We start from the raw sequence: 7403 nt of genomic DNA on the forward strand, positions 1-7403 counted from the left end.
ACCGCGGTGGGCTTGTCAAGCCCTGCAGCTGTTTTAAAGGCTTTGCAATGTTTTCATTTGTGCTCAAGCTGGGAATAGCTGCGGAGGTTTGTCCCTGAGTGTTAAAGGCTTCTAGCCAGGCTGTCCTTAGCCAAAGAACATCTCTGAAACTCCACCTCCCCAGGGGTCAACTGGCCAGCTCTATTACATTTACTTAGCATGCTAACAGCCAGGTTTGTAAAAACTACATAAAGATGCCAACTACCCGAATGAGACATTAATAGTTTTGGGAAAAAAAAATTAAGATAAAGAATTAACACTGGGGCTGAAGAGATAGCTCAGCCTTTTAGAGTCGGGACAGCTCTTGCACAGGACCCAGCACCTACAAGGGGCAGCCCACACCCACTTTCAGGGTCAGCTGGATCCTCCTATTGTCACTGGCACCCGCCCTCATGTGCACACGCCTGCGCCACTTTCCGCATAATTTAAACAAATCTTTAAAATGAACAACTGTCATCCACAGAGAAATACTCTACCCCATCTCACCCATCCTCCACCTTGCCCTGGGCACATGCGCTGCTCTTACAGCGTTACTTCTCTCGTGTGGGGCAGAGGCCGGAGGACTGATGTGTCTTTAGTCCCTGCACATTTCAGGGCATCACAGAGCTGAGGTTTGGCTGGGGTCCTTATGGCTCCAACAGGATAAAAGTCCAGTTAAGCTAGGATGTCTTTGACAGAGTTGTGAAATAACCATTGCGCAGGTTTTGCCACCTTTTGCAGTGTTGGCTATAACTGTTTGTTTGGACAAATATGGGGTGCATTTGATCTAGCAGGATATTTATGTTTTAGTTTTTTTAGATTTTTAATTAATTTATGAGTACTCTATTTTCATGTACACCTGCATGACAGAAGAGGGCATCAGGTTCCAGTATAGATGGTTGTGAGCCACCATATGGCTGCTGGAAATTGAACTCAGGACCTCTGGAAGAGCAGACAGTGCTCTTACCCACTGACCCATCTCTCCAGCCCTGGTATTTGTGTTTTTTAATGGTCTATTTCTTTGTGATAAGAAATTCAGTGCTTGCTTTGGCAACACATATACTAAAATTGGAATGATACAGAGAAGATTAGCATGGCCCCTGCACAAGCATGACACGCAAATTCATGAAATTTTTGAATTTTATGAAAGAAGGGGGAGATAGAAAGATCTGGAGGGGACAGAAGCTCCAAAAGGAGACCAACAGAGCCAAAAAAAGTGTGCCATGGGAACCCTGCAGAGACTGATACCCAACCATGGACCATGCTTGGAGAGGACTTAAACCCCCTGCTCAGATGTAGCCCATAGACTCATTTTCCAAGTGGGTTCCCTAGTAAGGGGAGCAGGGGCTGTCTCTGACATGAACTCAGTGGCTGGCTCTCTGCTCACCTCCCCCTGGGGGAGGGGTACAGCCTTGCCAGGCCACAGAGGAAGACAATGCAGCCAGTCCTGAGGAGACCTGATAGGCTAGGTTCAAGTAGAAGGGGAAGAGGACCTCCCCTATCAGTGGACTAGGGGAGGGACATAGGGGGAGAAGAGGGAGGGAGGGTGGAATTGGGAGGAGATGAGTGAGGGGGCCACAGCCGGGATACAAAGTGAATAAACTGTAATAAATGATAATAATAATAATAGTAAATGCAAAAAAGAAATTAAAAATCTCTTCTAGCTACTTTGAATTATACAACACTGCTATAAATACTGTGTAGTAGAATGCCAGAACCTTTTCCTTTCTTGCTGAGAATTTGTATCCATTAGCCAGTATGGTTTTATCTCCCCCCCTCCCCCCAGTGACTGGGTCCCTTCCCAGACTCTGGACCACTCTTCTATTTTCGACTTCTGTGAGCTCAGCATTTTTGGAGGAGTGGAAAATGCAGCATTTATCTTTCTTACTTGGCTTAGTTCACTGAATATTATGATCCTGGGGTCCATCTATGTTGCCCAGATGACAGGATTTCACCCCTTTTTACAGCTGAGTAGTCACCCCATCCTGTGCATGTGTGCAAATGTGTGCGTGTGTGCCGCATTTGCTAGTAGACAGTTCAACTGATTCCATACCTTTGCTGTTGTGAATAGAGTTACAGCAAACACAGCAACACAGGTATTTTTTTATATAGAAATTCATAGACCTTGGCTATAAATCCTATAGTGGCAATGTAGCACTTCTATTTATTATTCATTTATTAATTCATCTCTCTCTCTCTCTCTGTCTCTCTTTCTCTCTCTGGTGGTGCTGGGACTGAACCCAGGGCCTTGTGCACACTAGGCAAGCATTCTACAAAAGAGCTATATTCCCAGCTCTTTGGCCAACTTTTATTGATTCGTCAGTATTTGTTACTGTTTTTGAATCTTTGCATGTTCTGCTGTTAACCCCTTGTTGGCGGGATAGTATACAGAGGTCCATTCTGTAAGTTGTGTTTTCTCTCTGTTAATTGTCTCTTTTTGCTGTGCAGACGCTTTCATTGGATGTCATCCCTTTTGTCTTTTTGTTTTTGTTGCTTGTGCTTTTATTTCTCTGCTTAACAAAAAAACACTTGCGCAGACCACTGCCCTAGAACATTTGCCATATGTATGTGTGTGTGTATATGTATATGTATATATATATATATACATATATATATATATATATATATATATATATATATATATATATATATCGGTTTTATGATTTGGGGGTTTTACATTTAAGCCTTGACTCCATTTTTAGTTTTTCTTTATTGTGCTGGGCATTGAATCCAGGGCTTTTCACATGTTAGGCAAACATTTTACCATTAATCTACATCCCCAATCTATTGATATGAGCCAGGTGGTGGGGCTGGGGTGATGGCTCAGTGGTTAAGAGCACTGTCTGTTCTTCCAAAGGACCTGGGTTCAATTCCCAGCACCCACATGGCAGCTCACAGTTGTCTATACTGCCAATTCGGAGGGATCTGACACCTTCACATTAATGCACATTTATCTAAAATTAGATAAATTATTAAAAAAAAGAACTGGGTAGTGGTGGTGCATGCCTTTAATTCCAGCCTGGTCTACAGAGTTCCAGGACAGCTAGGGCTACACATAGACACTCGTCTCAAAAAAAACCGAAAACCCGAACTAAACCAACCCAACCAACCAACCAACCAACCAACCAAACAAAAAAGGTATGTCCTCGGCATCCCTTTTGTTAGAAATCATTTGCTGTGCTCTTTATTTCTGGGTTCCCCTTACATCCTGTTGGTCACTGTGTGAATAGACAGTATCAGGCTGTTCAACAGTATCAGGCTGTTTAGATAACTGTTACTTAGGAATATGTTTTCAAGCCAGGTGGTAGGATTCCTCCAGCTGTATTCCTTTTGCTTAGGATTGCTTTGCCACCTTCTCTTTTAAATGGTTTTCTTTCTTTTGCTGAGGATGCGAGGCAAAAAAGGTCCCTCGCAAGACTGGGAGGGTTTGGATAGGGCTCATTGACTGGGTTGAAGTGGCGCCCAAGCTCCTTCTGTCCCCCGCTGTCGGCAGCAAGCAGCGTTGAGGGTGACCTCCTGACAGGTGTATGTGCACTTAAAGCAATCTCGTGCCTCCATTATAGCACCGGAGCGTTACGCTCATTACGAAGCGTGTGTTTAAGTATCAGTTAAACGCGGTGAAGACAGTGTAAGTGGTGATGCTTTACAATGTCTCCTCTCATTACTGCCATTAGGGACTATCTCAAGGCCAGTTTGTATTTAGGATCAGATTTCTCGTTCCCAATGTGCAGAGCTGTATTTCAAGCAGCGTTGGTAATCTACATGCTTTTTGGTGAACTTGTGAGATCTGAGTAATCGTCACGGTTGTCCCTTGTGATGTGAGTGATTAGAGCCTGGCCAGGGCTCCCTTCCTCTCACTTGTCTCGTTTCACATAGTTATTACTTCAGCCAAAACTTTTTCTTTTTAAAGAAGAAAACTTCCTACTTCTTGCACATTTTTGAACGGTTTGAGTACTTAAGGACTAGATCTGTGTAGACTCAGTTAATCAGGTTGTCAGGGAGGGTCGCTTCTTACTGGAGAGGAAAGCAGGAGGTGAGGCTCCCACCTTGCCCGGAAATGTGTATACTCAGTGGCCTGTAGAGTGGGATACTATTTCCGGAATTTTTGTTGTTATTTTATAAAAAAAAAAAAAGGTTTCATTATGACATTTTCATACATGTATATGTGTGTGTATGTTTATGTGTATGTATACACATATGTGCATGGGTGGGTATGTGCATGTGTGTGTGTGTGTGTGTGTGTGTAGGTTAGAGAACTTTGTGGAGTTGCTTTCTCCTTCTCCATTTAGAGGGCTCTGGGGACTAACCTCAGATGGTCAAGGCACACATGACAAGCACTTTATCCACTGAGACAACCTTCTGCTCCTGATATCAATTTTTTTGATATCTAGGGACGTTGAAGATTTTTAAATATATTTATTGTCCATCCGTCTGAACTTATCTTTTGAGAGCTGTCTTGTTTATTTTATTATTCCATCATTGTTTAGGTTGGTTTTACGGTATTTAGTTTTTTAATTCTTTATATATTTCAGGCATTAATTCTCTGTAAGATACTATGTTAGCTAGTTTTTTGTGAACTTCTCACAAGCTGGAGTTGCCTCGGGGAGGGAACCTTAACTGAGACAATGCTTCCATGAGACTGGCCTGTGGATGGTTGATGGAAGAGCCTGCCCCCCCCCCCACAGGGGGAACCACCCCTGGGTGGTCCTGGCTTGTGTAATGCCCTGGGGAACAAGCCAGTAAGCAGATTTCTCCATGACTTTCTCCAGGTTTCTGCCCTGAATTCCTTCAGTAATGGAGTGTGGCCTGAGAGTTTTACGATGAAATAAAGCCTTTTTATATACAAATTGCTTTTGGTTATGGTATTTTATAACAGCAATAAAAACCCTAACTAAGTCAGATAATAGTTAGGAAAGATTTTTCGCCTATTCTGTAAACTGTATTTTTACTTGATTAATCATTTTCTTTGCTATACAGATTTTTTTAAAATTTATTTTATGTGTATGTATGTATGTATGCCTGAGTACATGTCTGTGCAACACATGCATTTTGAAGCCTGGGGAGGTCAGAAGAGGCATTAAGTCCCCTGGAACTGAAGTTAGAGAGAGTTGTGAGCTGCCTGTGGATGCTGGGAACAGAACCTGATTCATCTGCAAGGGCAGTCAGTGTTCTCAACCCCAGAGCCATCTCTCCAGTCCCTACAAAAGCCGTTGATTTCTTGAAGTCCCATGTGCTATTTCTTGTGCTACTGGGACCCTTCTTAGAAAGTACAGTTCTCTGCCTGTATCGCAAGTCTTTCCCCTGTGTTTCTGCATCATTTTCCAGGTGTCAGGTCTTACACGAGGGTATTTAATCTATTTTGAAATGACCTTTTACAGGGTGAGTGATAAGAATCTTTTTTTCACTTTTCAATGGATAGATCCCCAGTTTTCCTAGGGCATCTATTATGGAGGAGACCTTTTTCCTTTGACACCTTTATTGGAAGTAAGGTGGGTTTATTTCTGGGTCTGCTATTCTATTCCATCAGTCTACCTGTCTATTTTTGTACCGGTATCACACTGCTTTTGTTACTATGCTCAGGGGTATAATTTGAAATCAGGTATTGCAATTTATGCTCTCTATACATTATTCTCTATGTTCTTTCTCTTTGGAATTGCTTTTGCTCTTAGAGGTCTTTAGTACTTCTGTGTGGATTTTAAGATTGCTTTAGCCAGTTCTGTGAAGAATGTCATTGGAATTTTGATGGAGATTGAATTGAATCTGTAGGTTGCCTTTAATAATACAGACATTTTCAAAATATTAACTCTCCCAATCCGTGAGCATGGAGGTGCGTTCTTAACTTTTTTCTTAGAGTTTTCAAGTTTTCATTGTAGAGTTCTTTGCCCTCCTTGATTCGGTTTATTTCTAGATTGTTTGTTTTGAAGCCACAGTGAATATGATTTTTCTTGATTTCTTTCTTGAAGGGCTGTTATTGGTATTTAGAAAACCTACTGAATTTTGCACGTTGATTTTGTGCTGTCATTTTAAAAAATGTTTTTTGGAAGTATTTTTCAGATCTACAAGTTTCCTGGTGGACTGTTTATGGATTTTTAAGTATAGGAACATATTTGAAAGTAGTGATAATGTTTGTATTCTTTTCCTTTTTACCAATGTAGCTAAGACTTCATACAATATAAAAGTGGAGAGGATGGACACATTGTCACATTCCTGGTTTTAAAAGGAATAGTTTTATTTCTTAATAATTTAAAAAAATTTAATTAAAAGAGAACCATGTCCTCTCTTCTTTCTTCCCCTCAACCACTTTCACACCCTCTGTTTTCAATTCCTCTCATTCCCCCTTTCTCCCTTTCAAATTTGTGTTCTTTTTTTTCTTAATTATTATTATAAATTAGGGGGGTGGTCCCTGGGGTCGGCTTATTCTCCCTCTCTCAGTGGTGATTAGTTGCCTGTAGGTTTTTTTCGGGGCAGGCCCCTTGAGGTTTCCCTCGTCCACTTTAACGTGTCTCTTAGTGCTGTCATTGTTTGGGCCTTGTTTAGGCAGCCGTATTGTCATTTCTAGGAGGCATGGTCATACAGCAGACTGCTTGTTCCTCTGAGTGTTGCAGTCTTTCTGTTTCCTCTTCCCTGAGGCTCCCCGAGCCTTTGGTGTAGGAAGAAATTGTGTAGATGTAAACTTATGGCTGGACACCCCATGATTAGTTGTCTTCTGTATTTTGACCAGCTGTGGCTTTCTGAGATAGTCTCTATCTGTTGCAAAGAGAAGCTATTTTGATGAGCAGGGAGAGCTATATTTATCAGGGAAAGGAGGTTTATAGACAACAAATGTTTCAGAATTTTCCACAGTTAATATAATTTGGCTTTGCAATTCAATATGATGCCCAACAGGAAGTGCTCTTAAGCACTGAGCCATCTCTCCAGCCCTAAAGTCATTGATAATTGTTTAAGTAGTTTTTCTCGAATTCTTTGTCTAGCATGGCATCCACGCCAGTATGTTTGTACTCAGTATTTGGGGATCTGATCTTTGGAATGTATGGTGTTGCCTTGCTCTTTCTTGTTTCTTCAGTTTCTGTTTTGTGATTTGTATATCTGTTGGCATAGCCATTTCTTTCAGTTTATTGGGATATATTCAGTGGCAGGGTTTCTTGAGGGTCAAGTCATAGTGTCAGTCAGAAAGAAGAAAATAAACAGTGATTATAGCAATAACATCAAATAGATAAAATGTTTTGATGGTACAACAAAGAAAACAAATGCACAAACATTAGATAAATGTTAAGAAGACTAAAAGAAAGACCGTTTAGAAAAGCAAATTAAAAGTAACAATAAAAGTATACTAAAGGGAAAAGGGAAAAGGAGAAAAAAAAGGACAAGAAGAAAAAGAAAAGAAA

The 7403-nt window shown here is 41.1% G+C and overlaps 1 non-coding gene across 1 annotated transcript; it reads left to right on the forward strand.

The window, feature by feature from the left end:
• The first annotated feature begins 1056 nt into the window (after positions 1 to 1056).
• Positions 1057 to 1163, forward strand: LOC132646644 (U6 spliceosomal RNA). The gene has a single exon (XR_009584893.1). It is a non-coding gene; the product is annotated as a U6 spliceosomal RNA (small nuclear RNA).
• Positions 1164 to 7403: the final 6240 nt, after the last annotated feature.

This window comes from Meriones unguiculatus, chromosome 11, assembly GCF_030254825.1.
Source record: "Meriones unguiculatus strain TT.TT164.6M chromosome 11, Bangor_MerUng_6.1, whole genome shotgun sequence".
Lineage (NCBI taxonomy): Eukaryota > Metazoa > Chordata > Mammalia > Rodentia > Muridae > Meriones > Meriones unguiculatus.